This window comes from Paramisgurnus dabryanus, chromosome 20, assembly GCF_030506205.2.
Source record: "Paramisgurnus dabryanus chromosome 20, PD_genome_1.1, whole genome shotgun sequence".
Lineage (NCBI taxonomy): Eukaryota > Metazoa > Chordata > Actinopteri > Cypriniformes > Cobitidae > Paramisgurnus > Paramisgurnus dabryanus.
This window is the reverse complement of record NC_133356.1, coordinates 20,857,909-20,873,929: the sequence shown is the minus strand read 5'-3', so window position 1 is coordinate 20,873,929 and position 16,021 is coordinate 20,857,909.

The following is a 16,021-nucleotide window of genomic DNA, read 5'->3' as shown; positions in this document are numbered from 1 at the left end:
CACATTGCCCGCTGCCAACATTTCCCCCGATGTTTGCGTTGGAAGCCATGGATGAAGTATGTTCATACCCTTGTACTAAACTGTGTGGATCTGATGGTTGCTTGCATTTTGCACGCTCAAATTATATTCAACAGTTCTCTTTTCATACCAGCGCATTGTGTTCTGTAAATGTTTGCGATAGAGATTTGGAGAGATCAGCGAGCAGGTGAAGGACCTTTAGGTCAAAGCAACATTTTTGATCTCATACACAGTACCCGATGTGTTCAACAAAATCTCTGTCAGTTTTCCAAGCACTCATATTGCTTCCGCAAACAAGCAAGGCAAACACATTCTAGGCCTGACCTGAACACTTTCGTGAGCCAAGTCTGGCTAACTTTGGGAATCTGTTGCTTCTCAAGGAATGCTAACAACCACGCTCATTTAACAGAACGGTCAAACCCACTTTGCGCTCAAATACATCTTCATTAGGCTTCTTTAAACTTCCCAACTCTGAAAAAAGCCTCATGCGCACATTCTTGCGCTGTCCCTCGTGTTGCTTCCTCCGCAGACAGGATGTGAGTTCAGCTGGGAACTGATCCCTTGCAGAAACAATGGCTGAGATGCACGTCAGATCATGCCAGCTGCGTCTCGAGCTCAGTACTATGGGAAATGCAGGAAATGATGGGCTCCTGAACAGAGCTCAGACACAAGGTACCACTGTGTACTACACTTGCTGCAATAGGCATCAAACATATTCATTCGTACACCAAATAATTCTTCTGTCCAAGAAAATGGCATTCTGCGCACATGTAAAAACGATCACAGACCAGTATCTGCATCTCACATTATAGTAGATTGTGTGTTTGGGCATTACAATTTATAAGAAGTACTGAAGCGATATAAGAAATGGCTATTTATGGTTGTTCAAAGTTTTATGAAAATTAGCTTTATAGTCATATACAGGCTTTTATTCCCTTAAAATATTTTGTGTATATTTTAATAATATATGAACAAACCTCTTCTGCCACACAACAGCCATATAATAATCAAAGAAAAATGCATTGACCGGTATTCTCTCCAATTCATAGGAATCGAGAGGACAAACAAAAACATCTGGAAAAGCAAAGAAAGAGGTAAACAAATCATCCAACATTATACTGTATATTCTAACCAATATAACATTATTTGTCATCTCTGATGTCCTGGACATGTTGAAAGCATGAGAAACCAGTTTTCCCTAAAAAACACAAACATTCCTCCATGGGAAAACTAATGAAAAATTATTAAAAAAGGAAAACGTAATGATCACAGTCAATGTTAATGATCGCTTGTATAAAAGTACATACATGTATAAGGAATTTGTGAGATTTTCTGTAAGGGTTCAAATAAATATTTGATTCAGGAGTGATGAAAGAGGCAGTGTTTTCGGTTTTTCTGTAATATTTACATGATAGATAACTGTATTATATAAATCCTTCAGGTAATTAAATACTATATTGTTTATTGTTTGTTCATGTTAGTTAATGCATTTACTAATGTTTACTAATACAACCTCATGGTAAAGCGGTATCGAAGCATGTAGCATTTTTCAAAATAAAAATCTTATCTTTAAAGATAACAAATAAATTATAATACACTCTAAAAATGGCTGGGTTATATTTGGCCCATGTTGGGTTAAAAAAATGGGCAAAACATATCCTGGGTTAAAAATTACCCAATGCTGGGTTAAAAATTACCCAAAGTTTGGTTGTTGTTATGCAACGATTGGTTATAATAACCCAGAAGTTGGATTAAAACAACCCAGCATTGGGTCAATTTTAACCCAGCGGTGTGTTAGTCTATCCAATATTAAGTCAACATGGGTCAAAAATAACCCAACCATTTATCGAGTGTAGTGAAAGGATATAATGAAGGCAAAAATCACAAAACTCTCCAGTGGTGGAGATATTAGTATACATTAGGCATCTATACAAAATTCCCAACTGTATAAGGCATCTATCTCTTGAAAATTATTCTAAACATTTGTAGAAAAGTATTGAAAGGTTCAGTTGCAAACTAAAAACAACTTTCATAAAAATGTAAAATTATATTTTGATTCTTTGGTGCCAAGAAAATAGAAATTCACCAACTTTATAAACAGCATTACCAAAATAAGCATTCAGTAATCTGTATTTTTAAACTTTGCCATGTAAGCTTGTTCATGGTTTGTTCATGCATAAATAAACGGCTTACCACCACTAAGCTAACACCACAAGTACGCCACAGTTACACTGTTCAAAAAATATATAAGAATTACACAATATTTGGGTTAAAATATTAATCTCATTTAACATAACACGGGCTTTGGCTATGTGCTATTTTAATCCTCCTGTTGTACTTAACATGATTATACTGTACCTGATGTTGAGCCCCACTGAAAAGGCACCAAAAAGTCGGTCAACTGGTTCACAGCTTTTAAAGTTGTCATGCTTTTAAGTCACATTACAGTTAAGATACATTACAGTGTTGTGCTTGGCCCGAGACAAGATCAGCTATATGCATTTGGTGTAAAACCCTGGCTCACTTAAAGCTATGTTGACGGTTTGCTGGCTTAGAAACTTTGCTCTCAGATGTGGCCTTTAAAAACGCGCGTTTTCTCCCGCGGCATTCGCCAAATCGTCTCGCGGAGTCACGCAGAATTCTGCAAGTGTTTTCGGGGGGGCTACTTTCCCTTTTCCCTTAATGTGTTTCGCTTCACAGAAAATCCACCAGGTGGCGCATAAAAAACTACATTTTTATATGCGTTGTCATTGCGGTTGTTTCCAGAAGTTAATAAGGGCATTGCTGAATATTTAACATTTCTATTAAAACAGCAAAGTGACGTCAACCAATTCTTGCCAGCATAACAGCGCATACATATATAAAGATGACTGTACGTGCAATGGGCATTTATACTAAATGCAACAAAGAATTTAGTGTGAGCCTAATACACTTAACTCTATTTACAATGTATATCTTAATTATTTGTGTTGTCGAATTTTGACACCGTTTCATTGTTTGTTCATAATATTAATAATTATGTCCGTTTTTCTAAAAGTATTAATATTTTAAAGAGATTCATGTGGTATAAAAATACATGTTTTAAAGTTAAAAATGTTGTAAAAATATAGTAGTATTATTGTTCTTAATATATTAAGAACAATAATATGACACATGTATATTGCGCTAAATTGCTTTATGGAAAGAGGAATTCTTCTCAACCACCACCAATAAAGTTTAAAAAATATTCTTTAAAAACGGCGTTTAAACCCACGCAGAGCGAACAAGAAAACATGGGCCTACATACTGTACAGTGGGCATATGATATCTTTATTTAGTTTTACATATTTAAAACTTTAATAATACCTTTCTTGCGCATATAGGCAGTCAGTGTTATGGTTTTTTTTTATCCTTTCAGCCGTTATTCATAACAGTAAAAATATTCAGTGGCTTTGTAAATATATTACTAAAATAATGGATTAAAGTAACTTTATAAAATCTCTTAATGTCACTTATGTATTTTTTAGTTGGTCAAAACAAAATAAATTGCTAGAAATAGAACAGACATTTTAATTTAAAATGTACATATATTATAGGCGTATATTATCCTTGTTATTATTGTCCTTCCAGATATCTTATCTCAGACGTTCGCAGTCAACACTTTTAAAACTTATTTATATAAAATCTAATTTATAAATTAAAAAACAAAGTTTTAAGTTAAGACAATAATAAATATGTTTATTTTTATTGAAAGAAAAACGTAGAAAATGTTATTATGGGTATAGTTGATGCAAATAAAGTGTGCAGTATACAAAAAATGCAAACAAATTATTTCTAAAAGTGGCAAGATTTTAAAAAGATAAAGGTGGCATAAAGAAAGACATGAGAAAAGTAGAGGTATGCAAAAGAGCACAGTTTAGTTATTGTTAATTAAAGCGGTTTTATACACCTTTGTTTGAATTGACAAGCATTTTATTCGCCACTTTCAACACATTTTGTGATTGATTTACTGATTTATTACAGAAAATTGTTGTCAGAAGCAAAGCTATTGTACAAAGCATCTTTATATGTATGTTTTAAAGTTAAAAATGTTGTAAAAAATATATTAGTATTCTTTTATATTAAGAATAACAATATGATACATTTATATTGCGCTAAAATGCAATATACATTATTCTGCAATATAAATTATTCTCAACCACCACCAATAAAGTTTAAACATTATTCTTTAGAAAAAAAAACGGCGTTTAAAACCGTGTTGCGTGGAGCGAACAAGAAAACATATGCTTACATGCTCAATCGGCACCGGGCGGGTATCCTTTTCCTCCAGACCTTGACGCATGGTCGCGGAAAAGCGAGAAATATATTTTTTTTAAGTAAAAATATTTTGCACAATTGATATATTACTTATGAATATTTTAGGAAATTATTTTTGACACACGTAGGTTATTACGTGTATTTTGGATTTTAATTTCATTACTGTGCCTATCCGTGGCCTCATCCGAGCGCACTTTCTTTGTCTTGCGTCTTTTAAAGACATTGGTACAGCACCATGACCCAGAAAAGACTCACACACCTTTCCCTGATGCATGCCCACACAGAAATACTGAACTCCCTGGACATTCGTCCTCTAGCTCATGAGAGACTTTGGAATTTCTATTATACAACCGGCGCAATGCGCGACGCGAGTTTTTTCTGCGCGAGTAAAGAGCGCATTGATAATATGCGTATTAACGGAATGACAACGCGGGTTTGTTTATTACATACATGGATGCGCAGCAGCACAAAAACGCTTTTTAATATGAAAAATTAAAGGATTAAAATGTAACAGATTATTATTGAGTCTCTTGGACATAAATGATGATCAATTATGAGACGTTAGAAGGCTTAAATAGCTGCTTCATCTGTAGCTAAGTAAATAAATGCTTTGCTTTAAACAAATGCATCTACTTTTAAATGTTTTTTTTAAATGCTACCCAACGGATTTATTGTATATAATGACTCTGCACCTGTAGATATGGTGAGATGAGAAAACATTTTAAGTAATGCTTTTAAAAAAAACATTTCGCTGTCCAAGTGCTGAAATGGCTCTCCACACGTTTGTAAATTCTTTATCTTTTGTTTGTAACAAATAGAGTATTTTTACAGTACAAACCTTATATAAAGCCTATTCTAAAAATGTAATTATACACCATGTATTTCTTTATAAAAGTATACAATATCAGAACTAAACCCATCATTATTTTTGTTCAAATTATGAATTATTTATAAGTTTAAAAAAGACAGTAATAGTACTATTTAGTAAAAAAAAAGATCTATATAAAAATATACTAGGTATGTTAATGTGAGAATATTTTACATCTGTCGTGTGATTCTAACTTAAAAACGAAAGTAAAATATGTTCGTCCGCATGGACATTGAAAATTGTGAAGTTTAATTAATATTATATGTTGTTATAATATTATATGTTGTATGTAAATTGTAACGAAAGTAATTCCCCCTGGGATAAGTATTTTTGCTTCTGATTAATAGCGCATATTCATCTGAGAACTGATGATGTCTGTGTGTTTCAGACCCTGGCTGTGTGCCCTGAAGTGTATATGACAATAAAGTAGTAAATCTCAATGTATTTATTTTTAAAATGTATTTTAAATAGGCCTATAGGCTCATAGGTTTTTTGGTTAAAAAATTCACAGCACCCCCTGTTCAAAATGACTTCCAGCGGCCCTGCCTTGACGCTTTGTGTGTTCGACTTTAAATGTTTTTTTTTTTTTTTTTTTTTTTTTTTATTAGAGAACATATGAACATTAATACAGAAAACAGGCATCAAAATAGAAACTTCCAAAGTTGAATAACAAAATAGTTATAAAAATAAAATAGAAGACATTCACAGGACGCCAAATACAGACTCATAGACATTAACAATACATGTACCTTTTACATTTTTAACAAGTTTAAGAGACTTCATTAAAAGAGTGATTTCTTTTAAGAAAACCAGGTGTAAAGGATAAGATTTTAACAATCTACATTTATGAATAAAGAATTTGCCATACAAAATGAAGAAATTTACCAAATTGTAAATGTTTTTTTCATCATTCTCAAAGTAACAAATAATATCTTTCATATTAAATGTTATGACTGTGTTAGTTTTAGTTGATAGGACAGAAAAACATTCATTCCAAAATGCCTGAACATTTTGGCAATCAAAAAATAAATGACATAAAGACTCCTCAGTATTATTACAAAATGAACATTCGTTCCCAATGTCCATAAATTTAGAAAGTAGTAAATTAGTTGGGTATATTTTGTGTAATATCTTCAAATGAATTTCTCTCACTTTATTTGAAATACAAAATTTATAGGGCAGCAACCATGCTTTACACCAAATTACATCTCTTAGAATGGAATTCCAATAAAATTTTCCTCTTGGAGTAACTCTCTTCCTTTCATGAAAAACTTGTCTAATATCTTTATTAGTGCATTTTTTTTCAAAAATATTTTTTCGACTTTAAATGGTGCGGCGCTGACTGGTCGGCGTATGACATCAGAGTACCGCGAGAGCAAAGGTAAAGTCGGACCATTTGTAACATTTCGACTTGCTCTCGCGGTACTTTGATGTCTTCGTTGCCGAACTGTCTGCGCAGCGCCACATAGAAACGCCCTTTGACTCTTTAAGGCAAAGTACCAGCAACATGAGAAGTGGTGGCACGCAAAAGAAAGTGAAGGTACGCAGTACGCTAAAATATAAAGCGTCTGTACTGCGAGCACTGGTATAATTATTTACATCGTGTGTTGCTCTTTCACCATTGTGCACCCGCGCACTCTCTCTGTAGTTTGTAGCTCGCGCTCCGGCTTCGATAAACACCGTTTCTCAATACCAAGTAGGGGAGAGTGGGGCAAAGTGAGCCAGTGGGTAAGTTGACCCACCCCCTTTATCTAGGCAACCATACAGATTTGTAGCCGTGTGACCACAAATACAGGTAGCAACCATAATTTATATGTTAAAGAGAAGGACAAATTAAAGAGTTATGATTAAAGTATGATTTTTTTAACAAAAAAAAAAAAAAACAGTTTTTATCCTATCAAAGTAAAATTTATACATACCAGGTATAAAGGCTGTTATGTTACAGTAGATTTATCCAGGTCTAAATATTCATACCATAAATATTTGTGATAGGCTATGTATAAAACCATGTGAATGATTTAGCTAAAGATTAGCCTGAATTACTAAGCTAGGCAGTTTCCCAGAACGGTGGCTGTGGGGCAAAGTGAAACAGATGGGGTAAACTGAACCAGGGATTAAACCCCACCATGAGGCACTGTAACCATTGAATATGTTTCATTAAAAAAAAATTCTGTGTAGTCTCGCACAACTGATTTGTTCATTTTTAAACATTTTAGAAAACATATCATGCTAAGACATTACCATATTAATTAATTTTTATGCATTTGGCGTTTTGCAGGTCTACACTGAAAAAACAAACATACCACTCAGAAACGTCCATTGACAATCTCCAAACAATAAGTTGTTCCTCAAAATCTGTATTTTCATCTGATACAGACTCAAACATGAGTGGATGACATCAGAGTACCGCGAGAGCGATTTAAAACCAACCTCCTCCGCTTTATTTCTCGCGGTACTCTGATGTCATCTGCTTGTCGGTTCTTGTGGCGCTGCGTAAAGTTGACCACACCTAAAAAATGTACTGCTAAACTCGACAGAAATGCTCTGTATACCAGCACCTCCTTTATTAATTTGTATAGCAGGAAAAGTTCTGTTTTACTTCTCAGCGTGATAAATAGCTTACAAGGTTTGGTGTGTGAGCGTGTGAACTGACAGAAATGCGTGTGTCTCATGGCGATTGCGTGGGACTTAAGAGCCTAGGTTATATCAACATATGTCAAATTAAGTTACCTGATATCCACTTAATTTTATAAGTTATAAACATTCATTTAAAATAACATACAGCTTATGTATTAGGCCTATTTGCTTAAATTACATTTTAACAAAGAAACTGCAAAGGTTGATATTAAAACCCAACACGCTGGTGAAAACTGGATAAACCGGTTTTCTTTGATGAGGTGATCGATTAGCATTGGGGGTTGGCAAAGAATTGGCAGACCTAGGGGTGGGTGGTTTTTAATTTCTTGACTTTCTGTCACTGGTAGCTGCTAAAACAAGCAGCTAAACCATGTACAATTAATTACATTTTGGAATTAACTTCCTTCATGTCTTTTTATTTATACACTGTAAAAAATATTTTCTGAATTTTTAAGTAAAGTTAGCATTAAATATGTTTTACAAACAATTGATTTACAAACTCTGGGATGTTTGTGATTATCATCATTCAGAAAAGTGGTGCTTGTGTTTAGACTCATGTTTTACGTGATTAAATCAGGTTACATTAGTTTCTTTTCAGTGTAGAACAGTTTGTAATCAAAATGCAAAAATATAGCACATTTATAAACATCGCTGAAACAAAGAGTGAATTAAAATTAAAAAAGTAATAAAGTTAAAGCTGCTGATAATTTTGTTTATATTTACTAGCATTTTCTGAGTGAAAAATGTTTAGATTTTGTTAAGTAGCCTAAATCCTACTCCAATTTATTTCAGTGTAGGTTTCTCATTTTTATCAGCTTTCTTTTGCTTTTCAAAGGGCCGTCTACCTTTGCTACCGCCAGTGCTTTAATGTGGGCCAGTACCGCCACTTCCAAATATAGCTCTTGAGCGTACCACCGCCTCTCCCTGCGCCCAGAACCTACTTCTAACGTACCAGAACGCTCGTTTGCACATCTGTTTAAATCAGAGGCTTAATTTAATTATTTGGCTGCGCTGCCGCTTTTCAAAGCGCCCTTCACAATGCAAGCTACCTAATTCGTCCCACGAGAGCAGAGACTACATTACCCATTCACCTTTGAGTTTTACAAGTTAAAAGCGCATGCGTAGCTTTTGCTGCTGTCAATAGGCTTGTTCGACTTCATGCGGCGCCCCGAGAATCGACAGCCAGAAGACGTCACAGTATCGCGAGAGCGAGGCGAAATATGATTTCTTGAATCATTCTCGCGGTACTCTGACGTCATCCGGCTGTCGGTTCTTGCGGCGCCGCATGAAGTCGAACAAGCATAGTGTTAACAACGTGGTTTGGAGAGGTGTGTGAAACGCGCAACCATAGCTGCTCTGTTAAAATGAAAATACAATGAATACTTAATATGCCCTCCTGGTTTTAGACTCTAAGGACTAAAAGAACAAGGTCAGAATCAGATGACTCTCGCTGGCTGACATCCCAACAAGCCAGAATGATATCGCTGCAGGTCAGATGCAAGCTTTTTCCAATACCCTTCTGTAGGTACGTGACAATCTCTGCTGTCGCGGCTGTCAGCTTGGTTCCCCTCGACGCAACTTCGGATTTCCTCAGACGATGTGCAGACTGATTGTATTATACATACTTGCTAAACTACAAGTGTACGAAATTTCAATGAATTTGAACGACGCGCACAGGAGTTTTACCACACGCAAAATGGAAAACAATGGGACAAAATAAAGTGATGACTTTCGAGTTTCAAATGGCCAATATTCTGTTATTCTTGAACCCATAGACATGGTCTTGGTGTCCAGAGAGTATCTTTGCCCGACAGCGACAATATGTTATTAAAAAATAAATTACATCATTATGGATAAATGAGTGCTTACAGAATATATATATTTGAGAATGCTTATCAGTTCTTTTTTGTTTCTTAAACTTTAAAGATGAATATTCTCCTTTAGAGATGGGCAATTTTCAGCAATAGCACATTATATTCAAATTTTTGAGCTCATAAAAAATATTTTTCGCTTATTTAAATGACTTTTTATGTTTTTATGCACGTTTAGTTTTGGTGCAATTTCATCAAAAGCTTGTAATTAGGAAATACACACAACATGCTTAACGTGTATTTTCTATATGTTAAAAAGTTTGTAAAAATTGCGTATTCTTATATAATAAGAATAACAATATGATATATTTATATTGCGCTCAAAATGATTTAGAAATGGAAAAAGGAATTCTTCTCAACTACCACCAATAAAGTTTTAAAATTCTTATTTAGAAAAACGGCATTTAAACCCACGTGCACCGAACAAGAAAACGTATGCTTACAAACAGTCCGTGTATGATATCTTTTTTATTTAGTTTTACATATTTTTATTTATATGCATTTAATAATAAGGTCATAATGTACACACTGTTAAAAATGATTCAGTGGCTTTGTAAATATCTCTAAAATAAATGATTAAAGTAACTTAATAAAATCTCTTAATGCAGTTATGCGATTTTTTTAGTTGGAAAATAAATTACTAAAAATAGAACAGATATTTTGTGTAAAATGTACATATATTATTTGATGTATACGCCTTAATAATATAAGTATTACATTTACAGATTATTTTAGTCAATATATTTAAAAAGGTCAGAGTAATATATTTAAGTTTTTAAAACTGTAATAATTGCATATTTCAAATTATTATTATTTCTATTTGACATCAAAAATGTGTAAGTTTTACGCCTAACTTGAAGTATGATTTACTTATATTTTCACATTGATATTATTTGAGTAAATGTAGGCAAAAAATAAATTAATAATAAGTAGAAAAAATGTCAATTTTAAACAATCACATAGCCAACGGTTTTTAATCAGCAACAAAGAAACTGCGCATTTTGCCGATGACAAACACATCAGAAACTCCTCGAATTTATGAATATTTACACTCACAATATGATTTTATTTTCTTAGTACAAAAGTATAACATATTATACAAATTCTCAGTGAAATGTATTAAACACCAATGCATACTTTTTATCGTGTTTCATACCATGTAAAGGGAAACATAATAATATAAAAAGTAGCCTACTGTTCAGAAATGCAGAAAAGCGCACCACAACCATGTTAAAGCTATTAAAACGTTCAGATGCAAAAATGAACTAAATGTAAAATTAGATAAACTAGTTAATGATATTGCGTAAATGCGCTCGGTCTCTTCAAAGGTCTTCGCGAATTATTTTGTTATAAGACTCGATTATCATACATCACGTCTCTTCTACTGTAAGTACACGGAAAAAAATAAGACAAATGATCCGCGTTTGAGTCGGATTTTTATGAAGAATATGTGACTGTTTATGTAACTGGCAAAAGAAAACTTCGCCAACAAAATGTTTGCCAAAAAGCATGCATTTGTATGACATCAAAGTCCGTGTCATGTTACTTCAATATCATACAGTATACGCTCAGCATGAAGTCGAGCACACACATTGTCGTCAGTATGGCCTACAAGAAACACGCCTGCCCTCTACAGGTTTTTATATTTCCTGCGTCCCCCACCGAACCCCCCTTTTGCGGGATCTCGCAGAATTTCGGAAGTCTCCGCGGCATTCTGGTCTCAGAGACGCGCATTTTTAAAGGCCACATCTGTACCTGATGTTGAGCCCCACTGAAAAGGCACCAAAAAGTCGGTCAACTGGTTCACAGCTTTTAAAGTTGTCATGCTTTTAAGTCACATTACAGTTAAGATACATTACAGTGTTGTGCTTGGCCCGAGACAAGATCAGCTATATGCATTTGGTGTAAAACCCTGGCTCACTTAAAGCTATGTTGACGGTTTGCTGGCTTAGAAACTTTGCTCTCTTCAGTGCTGGACAGCAAAGGCATCACACACTGTTAATGTTAGGTGGAGTTTCTGAAGTTGTCATTACTTGGCCATGTAAACGGAACAAGCCAGAACACAGAAGGACATAGACACAGAACACAGGCAAATACTTCAGAAGAATCTCTGTTACAAAGCCAAACACAAACAACAGCTCAAACACCTCCACTAATCTGTTATGAGAAGAGTGAAATTAAGGAGCAGGAGTCCAACCCCCTTTTCTTCATGTGGGTTTGGCTTATTTATTCCAGTGTAAATGTATGTTGCAGTTTCATATTCCATTCATGTTTTTTGTGTTATTTAGCCTGAAGCTTGAGCATGAGCAACCAGTAACATAACATGCATGTTTTTTAATGAAAAGGACTTTTCACTTAAACGAAATCACATCAAATATCATCAGGTCTGTGGGTTTTTAAATGCAAAAGTTAGTTAAAGGTAGGCTAACAGATTTGATCCTGAAACATTTTTAGTTATGCTGGTTAAAAGTCTCCTCACATCCTGATAGCAATCACTATGTTAAGTTGTTTAAATTTATTTGTAGAAATTTATGTCAACCAATAAAAGATCTCGGTCCAAACGGACGTTGCATTTTTTGTCCCTCTTCCATAAGCGTAATTTGAATGCCCACCGGCCACCGCGCAGCTAGTCCACGCAAACACCATACGTCATCGGCGTTCATGTGCGCTCACCTCCTGTCTGTAAACAGGGAGAATGGCAAACTTTTCTGCTGAATTGACAACCTGCAAAGGAGCCAGAAAACGAAAGACATCTTTTATAACAACAACAGCAAAAACTGTCTGGATCAGCAAAGAGCAAAAACCCAAACTAACATCAGTAACTTTACTGCTTTACCACGAGATGCAAACAGCTGCAGGAGGCAAAGGGTCTGAAAGGGTCATTGCACTGTTTATTTTGGTAAGGTAGGTATGCGATATGTTTGTATTGAGATGGATTCAGATATTCTACTTTGATGAAACATAGTGTTGCTTATGAAATTTGTGTGCATTTACGGATTTGCGTAACGATATAGTTACTATGTCTACACAACCGAAAGTGTACTTAAACTAATTCTGATGTAAACCAGTTGTTTATGTTGGTTATTTTGGAAAAGTTATTCACTTTGTACTGCAAAGTTTTCTCACTGCTGAATGAGACATGAGATGTGACCGTCTGATCTGCAGATGTTCATGTGTTTTGAAAGAGGCGTGACTTTGAATGGCGATTTGACTGGAGGGTGGGATCGTGATTTCATTGCTAGGCAGCTACCGTTAGCATTTTTCAAAATGTGATTCCCTACCTTTAAATTATGCATTAAAAATACAGTGTAATTATTTTCTTCAATGCTACTCATGGGCGTCGGAACCACTATATGTGGGTGGGACAGGATCCATCCACTTTTAAGACCAATGATATTGGACCTTTAATTTAGCGCATTTGTCTGTTCACTTGTCAGAGCGCTGTTAGTCAAATCCATTTCACTATGGAAAACATGGAAGTTTTTGGTGGCTTCTAAATTCATCCCTGTTTGGATCCTAAGGAATGAATGGCGCTAGGCTAAACGCTAAAACATTCATAACGCACTGTACAAAGATTAAGTGCATGCATTGAAAAAAGATAGGTATGTATTAATTTGTCTAAGTTGAGGTAAGAACATAGTAAAATATTGAAAAACGGTGGTGTTTTCCTTTAACATACACTCTAAAAGAAAGTCGGTTGTTTTAAGTTGGGTCAAATATGGACAAACCTAACTGTGGGGGTAATCTCTCTATTCTGGGTTGCTGTTACCCAACTTTGAGTTGAAACAACCCAGCACTTGGGTTGAAATTAACCTAAATGTTGGGTTTGTGCATATTTGACCCAACTATGAGTTAAAACAACAGAACATTATTTAGAGTTTAACATCTTGAACTCTGATTCTTACAAATCTAGCTATTACCTGAAAAGTATTTTGGGATAGCCGTTAACACAAAATTATGAGTAAAAACATATTTACAAAAGGAGGAAGCAATGACAGTGGATGTTATTTTAGCCTGGATGCCACTTTCAAAGGTAAGAATCCATTACTTAACAGATATTCCTTTCATCTGGTGGACACAGCGAGTGCTTAAATAAGGGCTTTGCTGAGCCAGTGGCACAGCTCAGTGTGAAAATGATTGAAAGCTCTTGATGACAGACTTGTCTCCTCCTGTTCCTGAATTGCTGGCCATCAGGAAAAACAGATTATCATCAGCTGTCTTAAAGGTGTTAGGGGCCAAGTAGCACTACTGTTATATAGACTATCTCCTTCCTTCCTACTTCCCAGACTCAACGCAGGCTCACACACCTAAAAACAATAGGCCAAGCATACCCACACTATCCCCTGCATATGCATAATTTTTTCATTGCTCAGCAAATTGCTCGAAAAAGATAAAAATCAACCAAAAAGTTTGCAATTATTCTAAATGCTTTTAAAATGACAGCATCACAATTAAAACCAGACAGATTGTGACTGAGTCACAAATCTTATCAAAAGGAGCAAAGAGCATACAGTACATGCTGTTCTCAAAGCAAAATGTGCTAACAACAATTCAAAATCAAACAATCAAAAATGCTTTAAGACTAAAGTGATATGAGATCAGGGAAGCACTGGGGTTTGTGGAGATGTGACATGTGAATGGATTATGCAGTGTGACTTACGGTAGTTGAAACACAGGCCGTATGCCGAAGGCTTGTCTAAGGGCAAGTCTGATTTCGAGCGTCAGTGGTACGGTTTAAACGGTAAATCTGTCATAATTTGACAAGCCAGTCTGACATTAATAAGGTACTATTATTCCTCATTGTTTAGAAGTTGAATATCTTAAATGAAAGGTAATTACACAGCATGTCTCACGTCCTGGCAACAACCATCAGCATGTCATAGGCGGGTCGGGGCACGCTCTCCTTTGTCATTACAACTCACAAAAAAAGCCTACAGGCAACACGGGACTTATTTACAGTATGTTGTTTACTAAGGCAAGCATCACCACTTTTGCTCCTACGTAGGGTTGTTAGGGCTTTCTCAAATCTTCCATTTTAAAGATGTGACAGTGGCTTGCCCTTATCTCACTCTAAATGTCACCTGTCATTTCCATTTCTAAACTTATTCAAACTCTCCCAATTTGCTATGCTGTCAATCCCATAATCCTCTGCATTAGAGTGTCACTTACAGTAGCTGCAATTAAATTTAACGCATACCTGGAGCCAAAAGCCACAGGAGCTGATAGTACAAGAAGTGCGCCTCCAGCCACCTGAGTTCGATCTCCATCTTGGATCTTATTCTATTCTCCGCCCTGTAATTTCCTTCCCTTCTACTTTCTTTTTGCCTGTTTAATGACAGGCCAGAGCCACCTGGACACCAAAATATTCAAGAATCAAAATATTAGAAACTTTGAAATGAGCATTTTTGATCTAGGCCAATATGTCAACAACCCAGAACACCACTGAAAAACGCATAGCCATGCACTTATGACTACTCAGAACACCTTAGCTACAGCATAGCAACGTCTTTGGCAAAAAGCCAGTTTGGCAGCTTTAGCATTGTGGCAGGTGGTTTTACACAGACAGGCACCCCTCATAATATAGAAATCTGGTTAAACAATGTCATTAAGAAAGTAAATAAAATAATTTCTCACGGGCTGGTGTGGTATAAACAAACTAAACAAAAAACAGGACCTAACAACTAAGCTAAGCTAAGCTAAGCCAAGCTAAGCTACGTTACTTGCACTAAAGCTACATACATAGCGTGCCGTTATTAAGCATATTTTATTAATATGCGTGCAGTTATTAAGCATATTTTATTAATATGAAAATGTCAGCTGTAACTGAATGTTTTAAATTATAAAATCAAAAAACACCGAAAGAAGTACAACAGAAAAATTATATTGTTATCCAGTTGTGATAACAAAATAAACAAAAAAGCAAGGTGCATACTGTCAAAAGAACAAAAATCAACACTTACCAACACGATGTAACGTAATATCCATTGATATAAATACCGTGGTACTTGCATGGATATTTTTGACTGTTTGAAAATGAATTATTAGCTCATACACAGTGCTCCTCTTGTTTCCTAAATGTCATAAATCAATTCATTACTGACATCTTGAGTGAGAAACCGCTCAAATGATTCAGTGCGCGAGTGGTCAAACTCCGACTGAATCGTGAATCATAACGGTCCGTTTTGAAAAAGTTTGAAAGAACCGAGCCATTAGTTCTCACGCTAAACGGTTGACAAAAATACAAAACATTTCACGATATTAACGGGGAAAGTAATGCGACGCTCACAATTTATCTTGCAGACACTAAAAAAAACTCTCTTTAAGAAAACTT